At 41.9% G+C, this 19,511-nt stretch overlaps 1 protein-coding gene across 48 annotated transcripts in view; it reads left to right on the top strand.

Moving 5' to 3' along the window:
* MAP2 (microtubule associated protein 2) overlaps window positions 1–19,511 on the top strand; it is a 224,647-nt gene that overhangs the window by 104,625 nt on the left and 100,511 nt on the right. For 34 of the 48 annotated variants that reach the window (XM_064433662.1, XM_064433663.1, XM_064433673.1 and 31 more), the window contains one exon: window positions 19,260–19,319. The exons of the other annotated variants lie outside the window; for them this stretch is intronic. The gene's annotated coding sequence lies outside the window, so the exon portion shown is untranslated. The remainder of the gene's footprint in view (window positions 1–19,259; window positions 19,320–19,511) is intronic. 48 annotated transcript variants of the gene reach the window in all.

The raw sequence follows: 19,511 nt of genomic DNA, 5'->3' as shown, positions 1-19,511 counted from the left end.
GCCTTTCTGCACAAGAAATGTGATTTATAGCAGGGACCTCACTGCCACATTTATCATCCTGATTAATCACAGCACTTTAATAGGTCCCTTTGCTTTAAACTGAAGACAGTGACCATCTAAACAATAGCTGGAGCATTAAGTATTGAAAGCCAAAATACATGTAATGATTTTTCTTTATATTAGGGGGGAAAAAAAGTAGGATTTCAAGGAGACTGAGTGTTGGGTGTGGAGGATGTTTTGGGGAATGCTGTAAAAAGTTTGTTAGCAAGAGTTAAGAGGTTTGAAGGAGTTTTCAGGTGGGCTAACAGTAATAAAAATGTAATGGCAGATGTGCAATGCACTGTAAACATGGTTTGTTGTGCCAGTTCAAATAATCTAATTTTGCCATAAACTTGTGTGTTTGTGTGCAGTCAGCTCTTAAAGGCTTGTCTGCATGCAAAACCTCTACCATTTCACCCACAGGTGTATTAAGAGGCTGTGGATAATCAAACAAGTGTGAACTTTGATGTATGCCCAAGAAAGATTGAAGTTTTCTTCAGTCAGGGACCACATCTCTTCTCAGTCAAGCTGGCTCTTAGGTCTGTGGAGATTTTGGTGTTACGTGACACCTATGTGGTATCATATCACTTGGGTATGATGGTTTGTGTGGTTTCAGGTTTGACATGAGCTCCCTTTTGGGAGATAACTCGCTCCAGTAGGGACTGGAGGTGGTGTTCAAATACTCAGCAACAGCTCCCTCTGCATGACAGCATCCAGGATGGAAACAGATGCTTTCTGTGCTTTCTGTGAGGACATATCCCATGTTGCCACTGTGTCTCTTCAGCTGGTAGCTGTCATTGTTCTGTAAACCAGCTTGGGATGGACTTCTGAAACCACCTCTTGGGCCCTAAACACTCCTGATGTAACAGAATGATCCTTCTGACCACACTTTTCTTATTGGTGGGGGAACCCAGGATTGTATAAAGCAGATTCTCCCCCTTTTCTCTCTGTGTTTCTTGTGAGAAGTGCGTGATACTGCCAAGAGAACATGGTTCAAAACCTGCTGGAACTCAGGTGAAAACTTTTATCACCTTCCATGGGTTTTGGATTGGCCCCCCAAGGACCTGCTTTGATCAGTAAAGAGAGTGCAGGGGCAAATTGAGGTACTGACAAGAGAAGGGCTGCTCTTGCTGTGGGGGTGTTTTCTGCTGAGGTTTGCAGGTGAGGACAGTGGCCCTTAGGGGTCCCTGCCACTGCTGAGGGAAGGAGAGGCAGGCTGTCTGCAGGGCACAAGGCAGCTGGGGAGGAAGGCATGTCAGATGGCAGCTCAAACAGCATGCAGAGTGACTTGTACAAAGTGGAGCTTAGATGGCATGACCTGCTTGACTTAGACACCACTTCACCTCAGCTGCAGTCAGACTTCTTCAGGGAGAAGATGGAGTAAACATGCATTTTTTAACAGGTGACAGGTGAGATAAAGATGAGAAAAGTTAATTGGAATTGTCACTGCAGAGCCTTTTGCCAGAGGCTGGCGTTATGCTGAAAAGTGACATTAATAATGTTGGCAGGATGGGACAATCTATTGTTTAATATTAACAACTAAAATTCACCTTCTAATTATTCACTTAAATTGAGGTGGGAGAGCTTTGGCTTGCTTTATTTCCAAACTGCCATTTCCTCTAAAGTGCTCATGGCTGCCACAGATATTACTTTAATACAACCCTTACATCTGAGAAGCTCTCAGCATTTTGCTGGGCATGTCTGTTCCTTGGTTGATGGTCTTCAGTGGAGTAAATTAGTATATTGAACCATACATTATTAATCAGCTAAGGTATAGCTAAGGTGCAGTTGGGTGTGAGTGTGGAGGTGTTTGAATGTGTGCTCTAAGTCACATATTTACATCATTATAACAAATACTTAGTAATTGTGATGGATCTGGCTGAATGTTAAAGGTAAAATGGTGGGGGAAAATACCAAAAAGGCCCTTTAAAAAAATTCTTACTTACAAGTGTTTTAATAGCAATACATGGCTGTGTGGCTCAACCTAAAACTTAAATTTACACTGAAATACTTTCATTGTTCTACTCAAACAAATTTGTATGGTTTTATTAACTGGTTGCAAATGGTACATTAAAGCATATGCAGTCAAAATGGTGTGGACTTTGGGGATGGCTTTTAGCTCCCTTTTGTGTTTCACAACAATGTTAGAAATGATTACTTGTCATTTGGGTCCTTTTTCTGCTGTGGGGAGAAGGCTGAAAACTGATGCAAGTTTTGAGCTTATGGCATTTGTAGGGCAGGCCACAGTGAATATCTCCCCTCTTGCTTCCTTGTGAGCTTCTTTAGCTGCTGCCACTTGAGGATGCTTTCCTGTTAAATTGCTTGTGTCACTTTTGTAGAAGGTTTTTCCTGAGTTGGTGCTTTTAATGATCCATAGGAAAGAGTAAAAAGACTTCTAGTAGGCATGTTTGTCTCATTTTCAGAGGTGAAGCCATAGCTGGCCTTGACAGGCAGTTACTGTTTGTGTGCATGTGCTGCAGTAGGAATGAGGCTTTTTGTGCCCTGGTGGCTTTTAGCTTATCACCTCTGAAAGCCAAAACACATGCTAGTCCTCACCATGCAAGATTTTGCCTCTTGTGTAGAGTAGTTCAGTTTTTAGTTCCAGTAATAAAATACCTTTTGCAAGTTAGGGGTTTTTTTTTTTTCCCCCGTAACTGGCAAAATTAGGGTGGATTGTTTGTTTAGTTTAACTAGTTAACTTATTTTTCCTAGGAATAACAAGATTGGAACAAGTAATTCACAACATGCAGTTTATCCAAAATAATAGGTCCTTTCTTCCAACCCCTCAAGGCATCTAAGCACCCATTAGTCTCTTAGCATTAAATACCCCTGTGGACTAGTGTTAGCAAGTCATAGGCTTCATAGGTTGTTAAGAATTGAAAAGAGCTGAAGCAAATTTATTATAAGTGCATTACACTTGTCTTTATTACAATTACAGTAAATTTTGTACTATTATTTTTTATTTTACAGTTTTTTACTTTTTTAAACAATTTTTATCATTAGATTACACTGTGTTTATTATATAAAAATACAGTAAATTGTTTTTGGATATTATTTTCTTGCTTTAAACCGTTACCTTCATACCAAGAATGTGCTCGGGCTTTATTTTGGCATTTCTTGGTTTCACTTTTATTGAGCTTTGGGCTAATTGATTAAATCCTCTTGATCTTTCCAAGATGTTACTGGCGAAGTGATGACTAAAATATACCATCTCATATATCCATCTGAATTGAAAATACCCTGGCTACCTTTACAGAGCAGGCCACTGAGATACTGGAATATGGCAAAATTTTATGCACTAGTTACTGATACGTAAGGGGTTGTTTTCACCCAGCTGTGCAGTTGCCAAGCAGAGGTTGTGTGACAGCAGGAGGATGTAGCCTAATTGAGGCAAATTGATTATTTATTTTGTGACACTGAGCACGTATACTGGGTTACAGGGGATTAATTCTGTCTTTGGTTTCACAGACTTTATGGCCCCACTGTCACACGTGTGCAGGATGAATTGTGTCCGTATTTGCTTCTGGTGGAGCCTGTTGCTGGGACACCATATGTCCCTACAGAATTCAGACACACATTTTAGGTGATGTTATTTTCGTGGCAGCTTCTCCTATCAAGTGCCTTTTTTTATTCCCTGAGTGAAGAGCACTGTGCTGCAGTTCTGCCTTTGTAAGTCAGACTACACATGGTAGGAAGCCTTTGAATTTCTCTGTCTCAGCCTTGATTCTTGTTTCCCAATATCCTGATCATTAAACTGGGATGTGGCACAGCTTGGAGAACATGCCTGTGGGCTCTTTGGGCAAAAGAGGAAGACTGTGGTTCCCTCAAGCACTTTTGGGTTAACATCACCATGACTGGGGTTTTGCATAAAAGATCATGACAGTCAATAATGAGAGAAAAATACAGATTAAAAAAATGTGCTTAGCCAAGAGGCAATTCATTTCAAAAACTCTTTTAATTAGTTTGTAGGGGTGAGCTACTTCACATGGCATATGTTTTCTGGGAAATGGTCCAGCTAAGTATTAAGAGACTAAAAGAAAATTGGCACTAAACATATGTGGATGCAAGGGGCTTGAAGGAATGAAACCTTAATAAAGGCCAATACTGTCTGATTTACCTCAAGGAGGGTCAGTTCAGGTGCCTTTTAGTTTCTAGGAATACTGACAGTTCTGTTGTCTTAAGTATTGTATTGGTGATCAAATTGTGAGTTCTACCTAAGCTAGCTTATGCTTTAAGGTCACATTCTCATCTGATAGAGTCCAGAGCTGTGCCATTTAGGTCACTGTGCCTGTTTTGAGCCAAGCCAGGTCTGGTAACAATATACCTCTTTAGGATAGAGCACTGGCCAGGTGAGCATAGAGAAGTGCAAGGGATAGGTGCAGGTGTATTGATGGGGTGCAGCTGTATTCTTCTATATCCACTGATTTCATCACTGCATAGGGAATCACCCTTTCTTTGGAAGCTCAAACCCAGTCCTGTTCCCGTAGTCTTAGAGCATCTTCCCCAAAACACACTTAGAGCTGAGGAGACCGTCTCCCAGAGGAGGGAATGAGTATGTGTGCAGGGTGTATGTCACCTGCATTCTCCATCCTCATCCAGCAGGAAAGAGACCATACCACGCCATGGCCAGTCCCTGAGGCAGTAGGTGTGCCTTCTCTTTGGTGGAGAAGGTGCTGTTCAGCAAAGTGCCCTACTGTGTGCCCAGGAAAGGTGTAATAAGGAGGGGCTGTCCATTTGTAATAGGTAACTGAGCAAAGTTTTCACTCCTTCCACACCTCTAGTTTGGCTGTTGCCTCCTTTAATCTCCAGTCAATGTTTCCTGATCAAAATGGAGCTGAGGGGGGTCCTTCAGCATCTGAAAAGAGACGTGGAAGGAGGAGATGGACAAAGCTCCCTGCCACTCCATTGCTCATTTCCTGTTTTCATGTATTTCCCCAATTCCTACAAAACCCAGAGAAATCTGTTTCTTAATGCCTTAGAATAAGAAGCAGCAAAGCATTGGGATTTCTTAGCTTGCATCCAAAATACCATGTCTTCTAATAATCTCAGCAGCAACAGACATGAAAGCTCCTTCCAGAGAGATGTCACAAAGGTCACACATTTTCCTTTGAATAATGAGCGGTGCTTTTAAAGGAGCTTAAGATAAACTTCAGGCCTATGGCCCATATGATGTGTTTGCTGCTTATAAAGACTGCAGCCCTTAGCTAAGCAGGAGCAATGATTCTGTCCCTAGAGCTTGGACTGAAATGCCAAAAATCTTGCATGTGCTTTCCTGATGTACCATAGAGGCTGTGCATGTTTTTAGGCAAGGCTTTTTATCTTACTTAGCCTCAATTTATAACCTTTAAAAAAATGAGTACAACAGCACATTACAACACAGTTCTTAACTATTTTTGAAAATGATTCCACATAAAATACTCAAAAATCAGAGGCAGGGAGCAGGCAATAGTGGAACAGCTGGGGAATGGGAATCAGGTTATGGAAGAACAAACATAGATAACTCTCCTCTTGTGTAACTTACATCTGAACATATTCTGCACTGATGCTGAAGGACAAGTTGATTATTGCAGAGAGACTCTACATCATAAATACAGGTACATAGGAACAACTGGGGCTTCCTTTTCTCTCTTTTGTTTGTCTGTATTTGGTTATAAACTGTTCAAGGATCAATGCCTTTTCTCAGTATGGGCACTGCCTACTTTTAAGGGGTGTCACTGTCAGCCACAGCCTAAATTGTTAAGGATCTACTTGGCATTTTGGTATAAACTAGAACCAAGTAGAATCAGCTCCTCCAATGTTGTTGGTGCGTGCTCTGCTGATCAGAACCATAGAAGCACAGACTATTTGGGTTGGAAGGGACCTTAAAGAGAAGAAGAGAGGAAGTTCCGGCCCCCTCTGCTGTGGGCAGGGACATCTTCTGCTAGACCAGGTTGCTCCAAATCCTGCCCAACCTGGCCTTGAACTCTTCCAGGGATGGGGCATCAACAACATCCCTGGACAACTTGTTCCAGTGCCTCACCACCCTCCCAATAAAGAATTTTTTCGTAATACCCAATCTAAATCTCTTCTCTGTTAGTGTGAAGCCATTCCCCCTATTCTGTCACTCAATGCTCTTATAGTCTTTCTTACTGCTTCCTTCAGGTACTGCAATTAATTAGGTCATCCCAAAGCCTTCCCTTTTCAAGGCTGAACAATCCCAATTCTTTCAGCCTTCTCTCCAGCCCTCTAATCAACTTGGTGTCCCTCCTCTGGACTTGCTCCAACATTTTAGAGCTGATAGGGCTCTGGGATACAGAACTCAGAGGCAGTCTGCTGAAAAAATGAAGTCTTTGAGGCCCTGTGGTTGGAAGAAAAACCTTTTTCTCAGAGTTTGGGTGCCTCAGTCCCTGGTCCTGAGGCACAAAAAGAGAGCTAGAAACAGGTGAGTTGGTTTGGCTCCATAAGTGAGGTGGGGCTCAGTATGCACAGGGCTGTATGAGCTGACTCCTGCAGTGGTTCTCCAGCACTGGAGGTCTCTGTGCTCTCAACAAAAGGAAATCCATGGCTGTAGTATCTGGCAGCTACTGCCTGGCTATTTGTGTGCAGGAAAAGCTGCTTCCTTCAGCTCTGGGAGCGTAAGGAGCTTTCTGCCTTTGCACAACAGCCATGGAAGTTTGCTGTTCCTCTTGGCTGAGAAGGTTTTCATGCATCACACACCTTGCTTATGTTTCTGTAGTGCAGAAGTTTGCCCTCAGCAGAGCTCAGTGCCTGACAGGTGCTCGCCCAGGATCAATCCCTGAACTTTGGACCGAGAACGGCAAATGGTGTCACATCCTCCTGCATGTGATGTAAAGGGCAGGACAGTTCTGGAGCTGAAAGTAAAACCTTTTCTTCTGGCAGCATGTTAAGCAGTGGGATCATCCTTGTCTTTTAAGGAGATCTATTATGTCTTTACATTTATGGGAATAATTTTTTTAGCTATAGGGTAGGATTTTAAAGTGTTAATAGCCTCAGAATAGAAAACATGGATTTTGTTAGCAATTGCATCAGTGCTGAAATTGAGATTCTCCTTGTGTTTTTCGTTGCTGTCCACCAATGTTTTTAAACAGCTTTTTACTTTAACAGCAATGTAATGTTGTCTCCAAATCTTAGAAACCATTTTCAAATGTGTGAATTTAAAGTGTGGATTTGCAATTTTTAAAAAAAATATCTCCCAGGAGGGCAGAATTGCTGGTCTCTGTGTAACTGAGTTTTCTTTTAAGTCTTCCCACTACGTGTGACTCATCATTGTGCTAAAGTATCCCAAAGCCTTTGTTACAGAAGGTTGCAGCTCTTGTGCTCAAATGGGTCAGTAATCTTTGATTTCAGGCACTTTCCTTAATCTTTATTAAGGTATTTCTTAATGGAGCATAGTGTTTTAAGAAAGCTCTTATGTGCTTTTGAGTAATGGCCTTCTGCTTTCAAAGACCCACAAGTTTTACATGCTGGCTCTAAAAAAGAGGCAAGTTTGCTATGTGAATTAGGGAATAGAATGCTTATTTTGAAAATTGTTCCAACAGGTGTTAGTGGCTTTGCTGTGATGCATGAAGTCCATAATCTTAAGGTCAAAACACTATTTTCAACTCGTTCTGTCTTCATAAAAGTGTTGCAGTCAGTTTTGGCTTTTGTTGGAGAAAGCATGGCACTGTGAGTTACTGATGCAGCCTGGTGCTGGTAATCTCCAGCAAGTGAAGTACAGCTTTTCACCATGCAAACCATTTCCCAAGATTGGTCCACTTAGGGTAAAGCATTGTTATTTTAATGCATTTTGATGCATGTGGTGCTGAGAGAGAACAGTAATTTTCTGGATGGGGATTTAATTTCAAAAAGTTAGGAATCAGTATTTGTCCAGCTTTTCTTGTTGGCTTCCACTTTCTATGAGTTTTCAGTTGCACCACACAGTTTTGGGGGAGCAAATAAGGCATCTTAATGTTTTCTATTGTGTTACCCCATGTTTTCTCATCTCCTTAGCATTGCCTGCTTGCTTAATGAAAAACAAATTCAAGTGTAGTAGTGGAACACACTTTAGAACTGCTGATAAATGAAGGGAATTAGCAGAGAAAGGGTGATAGAAAATTAGGAGGAGGAGCATTTTGTGAGCATTTTGGCTGGCAATATAATCTGTGCCTCCTGCAGTGCTGTCTGCCAATGTTCCTGGTGAGTTTGTCTGATTTTGAGCCCTCAAGCTGCTCAGGAAGCTCCACACAGCTTCTGGCTTATAACAAAAGTAGTTATAAGTTTGTGTTATTTTTTAAGTATGTGGGGGTAAAAGCACAACAGTTCCTCCAGAACTCACAATATAGTGGTTTTTCACTTCTGGCAGCTTCTAGTTATTTTAAAATTTGTGAAAGATGTGGGGTATTTTATTAAAGTAAACAAAGCTATGTGAAATGAGTGCTCTAAAAGAAAAACACTCCGATTTTTCTAAAACCCTAAACTTCAATGGGGACACAGAAGTGTATATTCTTTATGGGCACTCAGTTTGACCTCAGCTATTTTTTAGTAGCATACATCCTGCTGAATTGGGCTTTTATGAGTTACAGCTTAAGATACTAAATAGAGAACATTTGGTTTCCCAGGAACAAATACAATTTTCAAATAAACAAGTGTTTTGAATGTATATACTGGGGAGAGTCCTTACAGCAAACTCTTCTCCCAGATGAAAGCTGGTCAGTTGTTTCTGTCTTGTCTCTGGAGAAAGTAAGAAAGGCCTTGTTTCCCACAATTAGGTTTGGAGTTGATACTGAAGTAGGAAGTTGAGCATAATGGAGTCTATCCACTCAAACAGTTCTTCTAACAGGAAAAAAAACCAAACCCAAAACCTATGTGTAAAATGTGAACTTTTTTGGGGGAAAGAATTAGTTTCAAAAACTTCCTATTCCTGAAAATTCCTTCCCCTTTTTCTGATCTTAAAATGTATTTTTTAGATGTTTTGTAAATTGAAGAAATAATTAATTCTGTTTGGAAAAGCTCAAATTTCAGAAGGAAAACTCAAAGAAAAAAAAACAAGTCAAACACAGCTGAAACATTTCATTTGACCTAGTCTGAAATACTTAGGGTTTTCTTGATATCTTCAGCTTGGATTGACAAAACATTTCTGAAACTGTATAGGACCTGGCAAGGCAATCTCTGCCAGCTCTGGGCATTGATGATCTACCCAGGGGATTCCTTCCTGGTTTAGTGCAGTAAGGAAACACCAGCTTGTGTTTCAAAAAAGCACCATGGCTGCTTTGCCTGCCCCCTGAGCCCAGCTGAAATCCTTCATGTTTCAGCAAAGCTCACTGGCTCACAGAGTGGGTATGGAATGGGATTCTGCTGCTGCTGGAGCTGGGAGGGTGCCCACAGTGTGAAGGGACCACTCCAACAGCCACCCATGTACCCAGCACATGGACAAGACCAGTCCATGGTTTTTTAAGAAGTAAAAGAATCATGTAATTAATAAAAAATGTAATAGGAGAAAAAAAAAGTTAACAGTCAAGTGGTTAGAGGAGGACTTGTGTCTTTAGCTGTATTTATGGGCATATTGTTTTGTTCCAGCTCTGCTGCCTGCATTCTATGTAAAAAGTGTCCTAAAATTAAAGTAGGATTTCTTGTAAGAGCAGACAGGTGTTGGAAAATCCCAGCTCTACAGAGATGGGGCCAACTGAGAGGTATTTTAAAAGATTGTATTCCATTATCAGTCTCATAGAAGGGTGAGACATAAGAGTTGTAAAACTCAACACCATTCTATCAGAAGCCACTGTATTTCCTAGTTATAATACCTTATAAATGTTTTTCAGCCCATTAGCATTTGCCACACAATGCTGCTAATACTTCTGACACCAATCAGCTACTATTTTACCACATGTGGTCTTGCTGCAATGCATGTTTCACAGCTCCAGTTCTCCAAAATATCTGGTCTTTTTGCAAGGCCATCTTTTGGAACTTGTTTCTGGTTCAGTCTCTTTCTCAACAATGTCATCTCTATTCCATGGCCTTCCTAAGTTAGCACACCTTATCTCAGAGTTTGCAAAAAGTGGTACAAGGCTGTGTGAGCTGTGTTTAGAGAATCCTTTACAAATCCATTTTTCACATCAGGCAGAATGGATTGATGACAGGATGCACTTGCAAGTGCCCACAAGCCCCAAACCCAGCTTATGTGGTGGCTGCTCCAAGCCATGAAGCTGGCCCTGTGTTCCCAGACTCCTTGTGAATTGCCTAAATGGAGGGTGACGTACTTGCTGAGTATAATGGTGTAAACTTTGTGACTAGAAATTGTTTACAGAACTGTTTTGGAGAGAAGATTTGAACCTGGCCTTTACAGCCTCTCAGGGAGCACCCACTGTCTGTTTTGAGCCCTCTAGCTCATCGTGAAATTCTCTTTTATGGCATCCCTCTGCCCAATCCAAACATTCTGTTTACAGATTTATTACCTGCATGTAGTAAGATATCTCTGAATACTTATCAGCAGAGCCCACCTTTATTCTAGTGCAAATAGACAAGGGCTTCCATGAAACTGGGACAGCAGGAAAAGAGGCTTTGCCACTAATTTCCTTGTTTCTCTGTTAGATACAAAAGTCAAAGCTTGGGGATATTTTTTTTAGGGAATCCAGGGGCTGAGGCTCTTAAGGATGGACAGCTATAATACTGTAGTTTATTTGGACAATTTTCCTGCTGTCACATCTCTGTCTGACATGGCTGTGGCACTTATGGGATGCATATCCCACAAGCATCTATCAGCTTTAGATGAAATTTGGTGTTTCTTACCAAATGCCTGATGATAGGCAAATGTCACTTGAGTTTGCTTAAGAGTTGAGTTGCTCTTAAGAGTTGAGCAAGAACAAGAGAGAAGACATGAGGAATGAAGGGAAAATACTGAAGGGGGCAAGGCTGGATGTGGATGTGCTGGTGCCAGCCATCCTGTGTTCTGGGCGTGATGATGAGACTGCTGGCGAGTCCTGTTTCACAGTGGAAACATTTCTTCCTGGCTGTTTCTGGTATCACATTGTCTCTGGCATGGAGCACTGCTTATTTGCATAAGTCATCAGCAGGTTACTAGTTTTTCCACAAAGCAGGATGCATGCTGAGAGGAATTTTAGGGCAGGTGGAATCACCTTAGCAGTCCCTGGCCTGGGAGAGACACTCTGCTTCTGTGAGCATTGGCTTTGGTTGAGCAGAAAATCTAGTGATGCTGTTTCAGATGTAGCTTGGATGTGCTGTGGGTGGTGGTGGGTATTTCTATGGACTCTCAAGGAGCAGACCTTCAGGCAGGCCTGGAGGAAGTGATGGTAGGGGATGTCTGGAAAATCCCCAACAAAGCAAGCAAAAATCTTCCTGTTTTCAGCTACTGAAAGACTCTGCTTTGCTTAATTTCTCTTCACCTTGTGACAGGTAACTTGTGCATTCTAGATTGCTAATGGAGATAAGTGGTTTAGAGGTGACTTCAGAAATAACAGGTTCAAAGCCTCTGGAAGATTTTGCTCAGCAGTTGTGTTGTGTATAGGAAGTGCATGTATTACAGGAATATGTGTTAAATGGGCTTTTCAGTAAGATCCTGAGCAAAGCTCATATCATCCTGTGGTTCTTTCCAAAACAGTGCCAGTAAAACTTCCAGAATGTGCCATGGGATGGGGTCAGTACTGCAACAGTACCGCTTGGCTGTAAGCTCTAAACTGGGGAGAAGAATAAGGCAGAAATCCAAAGTATGGTACAAAATTTTCTTTAAAAAGGTGGCGAACACTGGCTAAGCTGTACTGTGTTCCCTGTCATGTTTGCTCCCAGGTGGAGGTCTTCAGGCAATGTTTTTGTGCCACTTGTCTTTATCTTGGAGGTCTCTGGTGGCACATAAGCCGTGACATTGGAGCCGTGCCTTCGAGGATGTGTTCTAGCAAACGTCTTCTCACTTAATATGGTGCTTTGGGCTTCTAGTCTCAAGGACATCCATATCAGTGCAAAAATCTGCAGCTTAAGCTCAGTTTCCGGGGTACTGCACAGCTTGCTCTTGACTCCTCAAAGTGAGCTTCAGTGCACTTGGAACTAGAGATAACATAGAGCCAGCTGATACAGAAACCCATGTACTAGCCATAGGCTAATGTCCTCCTGCAGTCCCAGAGCAGCTGTGCATCCTGAACCTTTGCTATTCTCTTGCCATCATTTTCACTGGCACGCTGGGAAAAGGCTGCACTTGGTTACTACAGGATTACAGAGCTACACACCGTTGTTACATCATGGCTATGCTGGGAGTGTGTGTTCAAACTTGTCATTAGGTGCAGGAGCTGAGAGACCTTGGGTTTGGTCCTGTCTCAGACAGTGACCTGCTTTGTTACCCACAGAAAGTCTCTCAGTCTACAATCCTGTCAAAGGGGATTTTTACTTTTTCAAGAGAATCATCTGAAGTTTTATTGACACCCTTAAATTGTATAATACCACATGGATGATAAGAAAAACTCATCCAAAAAAAGTGATACATTTTATTGTGTCTTATTTTGTATTTCCATCACATCTCTGATATACCAAGTTGACTCTTGGGTTATAGGATGTATTGAGGAAATTTTCTATCTGTCTGGACAGGAAAATCTTCAGGATAAACAGAACTGGTTTGTCAAAAAAGAATACTCAAACAAGAGAATGGACCCAAACCAATGCAGCAGTTCTTGCTTTCTAACCCTGTCTCATATGCTCGTGTCCTTAATTTCTTACACGCATAAGACTTGCCCCAGCCCTGTCAGTAAGACAAAAGTCTCCTGTGCTGTTCTTTGGAAAGTGGTTGTTTTGACTGCCTTGTCTGTTCTCCTCCACCCCATGCATGGGCTGCAGCTGTGTTATGGTCCTGGATGCTGTAGGGAAAGGAAATGCACCTTTAATTTTGGACAAGAGAGCCTGGAAGCCAAAGCAACAACGAGCTTAGCAAGGAGCAGCATTTGCTGCTTTCCATCTGTGGTGATTGTCCTAGAGCTCCAGGAGGAGGGGCTCAACAGCAGCTGAGAAGATGCCCTCACTGAGGCTGCTGAGTTGAAGTGCGTCCCTGGAGTGGGGCAGCATAGCCCTGAGGCCAGTCTGTGGTGTGTGCTCGTGCCAGGCTTGTCCAGATGTGCAGCATCCTTAAACCCATGCTTAGCAAAGCTCAAGTGGCTCTGGCCAGCTGTCAGTCTCATTGTGATGCTTTGTCCTGACACATCTTTTGTCATCCCAGCTCCTCTTCTTCTGTGCTCTCCTCCCTGCCTTTTTCCTCCCTCTGAATTACTGTGATGACTGAGGGAAAGACTCTTGTACTCGCTGGTTTGCAGCAGCTTGGCTGTCAAGGTGTTTGTAAGGAGATGAAAGGCAGTGGCTGATTTTCTCTGTTGATTGTGTCTGTCACTCATGAGTGAAAGCCCTTTGCAATCTTGGCACATCCTGGCTTTATTTGTTGCACGAGCTCTGCCTGGGAGCAGCCTGATTTCAACACACACTCTTGGATTGTATCCATGAGCTAACTCAGGGCTAGGGGTTTTTTAGAAAGTGCTGTTAGCCTAAAGACAGGTTAAAAGCAGAGTTTAATAAGATGCATATAGTACAATATCTGTATTTTGAAGTAGGTTGTTCTTTTTTATTTGCTGTTCACTGAAAAAAAAGAAAAAATTGTAATAACTTTTTCCAATTTCTTAGTAGTGTCTTTTATTGTGTTGGCTCTGAGAAATGGGGGAAATGTAAAGTCTCAAATTTAAAAGTCTTCAGCTTCCAATGGGAGCTCCTTTTCATGATGCTGGACCAAAGTATGAAACATATCAAACATATCTTCTATGTGTGTGATATTGAGGTGAGGATGGCGTGTCCCTAACGGGTGAAAGATTTCTCAGTCCTGGATCTTAAATAAATGATTTCTATTGGATACCAACTTGTGGGGTTGGTGGTTTCTGTTTCACTAAATGGCTGTTAGAGAGTCCCTGTCCTGAATCTCTAGTGAGCTTTTCCTCTCCAGCATGTAAAGATAAAGCTTGTGCCCATACGACCATTTCATGGGTGTCTGAAATAGCTGGGGCCTCCTAAGTAAATGAAAAGACTGTAGTACATTGCTATCCAGCATCTTCATTAGCAGTGAGATCTTTATGTCAGCCTTTCTTCTGGAGGTAAGATCCTTCAGTGGTGGGAGATGGCTGATCTGTGGCCAAGGTGGGTGACAAGAGTTACTCAGGGACTCTCTCTGCTTTGCTGACAAACTGTGAAAAAAAAAATAGGCCAGCAATCCATCTTGCAAGTCTCTTAAGCTATCATAAGGATTTATAGGAACTCATTATACAATAAATTATAGCTATAAAATAGCAGGTGGTACATCTTTCAAGCAGTATGTATTAAAATTCAACTTGACAAGACCAGGAAAACAGCCCCCAGACCTATCTTCAATAACTGCAGGGGAAGTAAGCTGTGGTTAAGAGAAGTGGAGTGTTAATGACAGCTCTGTGCCAGTAAACACAACAAAATGCCTCAGTGGTAATTGTCATCAGAACGATTTCCTTCCCTGCTAGTTACAAAATCAGATAAACTATTAGAAACACCATTTGTAAAACCCAGACACCATATATTTCCATCAAATGCAGCAGTTGTTTCTGAGATTCCTGAAAAAAAACCCTTGGGGTGCTAGCTGGGCTGCTGCTGAATGCAAGCTGTGAAAATATTGGCATGCTCATTTTATCCTTTGCTATCCTTGTCCTTCTCTGTTTCCATTCTTTAATCCTTACTTAGTGGCAGCCACTAATGCAGCCAAGTTACTTCTGCGTCAAGAGGATCAGGGAACTGTTTCCTCTCAGGCCAAATGTGCTGACACTGCTAACCTTGATTTCTATAAATGATTGAACAGTGTCTCCTGTCTGCTGTGTATTTCAGGCTCCACTTAGCCAAGATTCTTGGATGCTGAGACAGCTTTTTGTCTTCCTTGTCTCTCCTCCTCAGGTCATAACCAAGCCAGGCTTTGTCTCCTCTACCTTCATGACTCTGAGCTGCTTAGACTGGCAGCATGTTTTTCCCCATGAAAAGACCTTTTTCAATTTACAGGGCTTTAAAATTTTCTTTTAACTATTGAAAGATTTGGTGTGGATGTTTTAGTGAAAATGAGTCACCAGATAAGCAATGGGAATTAAGTGTTGGGAGTAATCCATTTTAATGCAGATGCAGTGCAGTAGTTTTTGGAATAAATAAATTTGTGATGGTACTATCAGCATTGCTTGTTCTTGAATCATTTAAAGCTTTTATAAATCAGCTTGGTCAAAAGGGAGCATGCTAAACTAGCTTCAGAAACAACATGTTCCAGGAGTGAGGGAAGTACTGAGTTGTGTGCTGCCCAAAGCCAGCTCAAACTGATGGTAAAAATCTCAGTACAGGTTTTTCCTCAGTCAGTGTGGCTCTGGAGTCTTGATTCTCAAGTTGAGGCAACATCCACTACAGTCCTTCCTGAATTTCAGGCCACATCTAGAGCCTGCTGGCTTGTGCTGATGGTCAGTGATTTACAGCAGCACAACTTGGCCTCTCCTTTGCCTCCTTTAGCTGACGTGGTTTAAAGACATTTGCTCTCTGCATCAACCCTAGCTGAAGTTCAGATATATTTGCTTCATTTCCTAGCACTTTGGAAACTGAATAATAATAAATGTGTAGTGAATTCTGCCCTGCAGATAACCAGAATATGTTTTTTTGCATCTCTTTGAAGAATGTCTGTTATTTTAAGCCTCTGCTGCCAAGGGGAAAGCATAGGGTACATGGAAAGTAGGAAGGAGGAGGAGAGTGTGGAGTGTAAAAGGAAGAAGCTGTGGGAAAAGGTTTGGTGCTAATAGACTGGGATCCATTTGCAGCAATATTGGGCAAAGCACTAAATGCTGAAAAGTAATTTGTGGCAATTTAGGCTTTTATCCTAGCATGTATGTTGCTCTTGAGGTATATATAGCAAAAGGCAGGCTCCCAGACTGAAAAGTTAATAACCTTAAATGTGCATTTCTGCAGGCAGATTGCTGAAGCTAATAAATATCTGTCTAGATATCTCTGCAAGGCAGAGCCATGGGCTGACCCTTCAGGATAACAGTACAACTCCTTTCTCAGGAGAACAAATAGAACAGCTTAGGAAAAGAATGTACTTAGTTCTTAAAATTTTCATTGCAGGTGACTCTGCAGAACAGCTGTGTTGTTGGGTAGGTCATACAGAAGTATTTGAACACACACAAACCCTCAAATGAGAAAGGAAAACAGCTCCTGAAAAAGACAGATATATTTTTTAAAATTAGTACAATGTATGAATTTATCAATCCTGTTGGTTTTAAGAGGTCTGTAAGAGGAGGAGTGACTTTAATGAAGAATGGTTACAAATACCTTGTGCATAGAATAGAACCCTAGTCCTCTGTTATTCATGTGTATGTATATGCACACTGGATTTTTCCTATCAATTTTTGTAGGCAGAAGTCAAAAAGTGTTTACCAAAAGAAAAAAAGGCAATCCCTACTGGATACAGCAGAGGAAGTAGCGTGCTTGATCCACAGGCAAATGGCAGAGCCAGAATGAGCAGGTTTCCCTGACTGTTTGATGCTAGGTCACAGTGCATCCAGCCTAGAGCTGTCAGCCCTTTGTTAGTCTGCATCAACAGAGAATCTGTCTGATGTACTTCAGTGGAAGAAAATGTGTTGAATGCACTTACCGGGCTGTATTTGTGGACAAGACTTCAAGTTTTCTTCATTGTGATAAGCTTGCATGTCCTGACTTAGGTTTCCATATCCAAGATGGATGATATTAATCACAGCTTCTCGTTAGGAGTGAAAAACCAGCTCATCTGTTTTGTGCCCTGTCCCTTGTGGAAAGTGTCACTTGAAGGAGCCAAAGTGCCATCCCCTGCCACCCTGGCTCTAGGGCATCAATAAACAGCATGTCCCTTCATCAGGGCACAGAGCTTTTCTGAAGACACTGCCAGTTTCAATAATTTCTTGTTGGGACAAGTTCTTCTGGATTTTTGTCTTAAGCAACAGGGTTTAGGAGAAATACAAAGAAAAAGAAACCCTTCCTAATACATTCTGTACTGTGATTATTAGAATGTGCTTACAGGAAGTGGAAAACCCCATTGATGTATCTGGTGCCACATTCTGACCAGGCACTTAAATGTTAACTTCTTGCTTTTTGTTTAAATGCCCTAAACATGGAATTGTGGCCATCTCTGTATGTGTGGGTGTCTCTTCTGTTCTCCAGCAGAAGAACCTTTGAATCATCTAATTTTCTTCCTTTTCCTCTTCCTCAGCAAGAGTTGGAAATGGTGATAGCAGGCTGAACACAGCAAATATGTGGGGCAGCAAAAATGCTGCTCACTTCTGGCATCTGTATTTTGCTTGTCTGGTATTTTTGGTACTCTACTGGTGGCTAAAATCACATTTATTGCAGTGGACTTTCAGCAGGCTACTGGGACACATATTTAATGGTGGTGGAATAGATAATGAAAGTGCAAAGCCAAGTTTGTTTTTGGTAAAAATGCCATCTGACCATCTGGCATACAAGTAGCAGGTGTCTCCATCCTTCTGTTAATGTCCCTGTAGAGTGCCTCTGTCTCCTTGCCCCTCCCCAGAGGGGTGTTCCACCTCCTCTGGTTCTGGCTCTGTGGCAGTGGTGGCACATCAGAGGGCTGTTGGGGTGCCACGTGCTCAATCCTCAACTGTCAAGAACATTGATCTTTCTGCTGAGCCAGGGAAAATTTAATTAGCTTATTTTAACATTCATCTTTGTCCTGTGGGTTGGTGGAGTTGATGCTGGCTGGAGCCTCAGTTCCACATAGCTCATTTACTGTAACTAATTAATGCTCATAAATGAGTGGTGCACTCAGCTGGCAGCCTCTGCAGTAAGGTGGAATTTATTCCATTGCAAATTTTTCATTTATTTGCTCTCAGAACCATATGAAACCTTCCCCCTTCAGGGCAGCAAAATCTTTCTGTTCTTGTTGGATGTTAACTGGGGAAACTGATGGAAAGCTGTAGTTAGCACAACCCCATGCCAGTGATGTGGTACAGACAAGGTGATAAATTCAGTCACAAAGGATAACAGTCCAGGAAGTAAAAAGAATCTGAACTGCTCTCTAGCTTAAGGTTAGTTGCCTTTGTGAGTATGAATTATGATTCTCTCTGATTTCACACTTACATCTTACTTCTTGTCATTACCTTCTATCCTTCTTTTTAATTTGGTTTAGTTTTATGTTTTTTACTACTCTAGCTTCTGGCAATGCCTGCTCTATTCTTGCTGAAGCTTTAAAACAGTGAACTCTCAAACAAAAGCATTAGCTTGAGTCAGATACTCTATACAGGGAATTAATTTCTGAACAACTAAAGTAAAAAAATGTACAAGCGTCTTGGCCATGAGAAGCTGCAGCCTTAAGTATAGGTGATAGTACTAGCTGGCATCATAATGCTGGGGGATACTCAAGGACATGTGGTGAGGAGACCCCTTTCACCCTGATGGAGACCCTTGGGTTTCTGTCTGCTGCTTGCACCTGGAATGATTTCCTCAGTGTCCTCTGGTCAAAGCCTTAGAGAAAGGAGAGAGGATGGATGGTGGGGCATGCAGAGGCTGTTTCAGCAAGCTAACTGCATTTACTGCCCAGGCATTTCTCTCTGATTAAAGAGGGTCACAAAAAGGGCACCAACATCTGTGGCAACCTTTGTTACTTATCCCAGCTAAACTTAAGACCCTCTGCTACAACTTCAGCAAGAGAAACAGTTTAAAGAAGAAATTGTTGTAGTTCCCTGCCTTGGTATCTTCATCTATTTTGAAGTGTCATACTGGGAAGTCAGTGAGGGACTCTTGCTCTTCTTCCATTACTTTCTGTGCATCTCAGGAACCATTTTCCTCCACTTTCCCCATTCCTGCTTGGGATTGCCCTGCAGCAGAGTCTCTGCATAGAGCAGCTCTGAGAGTTCTCCCAGTCTGGAGGGAGTCTGGCTGGCATTGTGCTGTGCTCCATTTCTCTTCCCTGATGGACAGGTTTTTGGAGTCAGTGCCAGCTTTTTTTAGTGCTGGCCTAGGGAGTAAGCAGCTCCTTGGTGGTCCCAAAGCAGGCTGGACTAACAGGGAATCTGAATTAATGAATCTTGGGAAATAAAGCTGGGAGAAAAAGGCTCAGACAGAAATGTACACATAAGATGTAAGGACATTTTATAGTCCCTTACAATGTTGAGTTTATGCTAAATTTGCTGCATAGAAACCAGTAAGAATATTTTTCTATTTCTTTGTAGGAACAGAGGGTTTCCCTTGTTTAACAGTCAGACTCAGCATCCCATCATCTGCTTATCCAGGTATGACCTTTTAACTTGTTGGCATAGTTGAACAAGCAGGCTGCTTCAATAAAATAAGAAGGCTTGAGAAAACTTCTCTAACTCCTGGAAAACATAATTTTTCAGGGACTACTTTCTGTTTTTGCAATACTCCTACTTTTAAAAAATAGGAGTATTTTAAGTAGATTTTTTTCCTGCGTCTGATGGGAACCA

This window comes from Passer domesticus, chromosome 10, assembly GCF_036417665.1.
Source record: "Passer domesticus isolate bPasDom1 chromosome 10, bPasDom1.hap1, whole genome shotgun sequence".
Taxonomy (NCBI): Eukaryota; Metazoa; Chordata; class Aves; order Passeriformes; family Passeridae; genus Passer; species Passer domesticus.
This window is presented reverse-complemented; position numbering and strand designations above follow the sequence as displayed.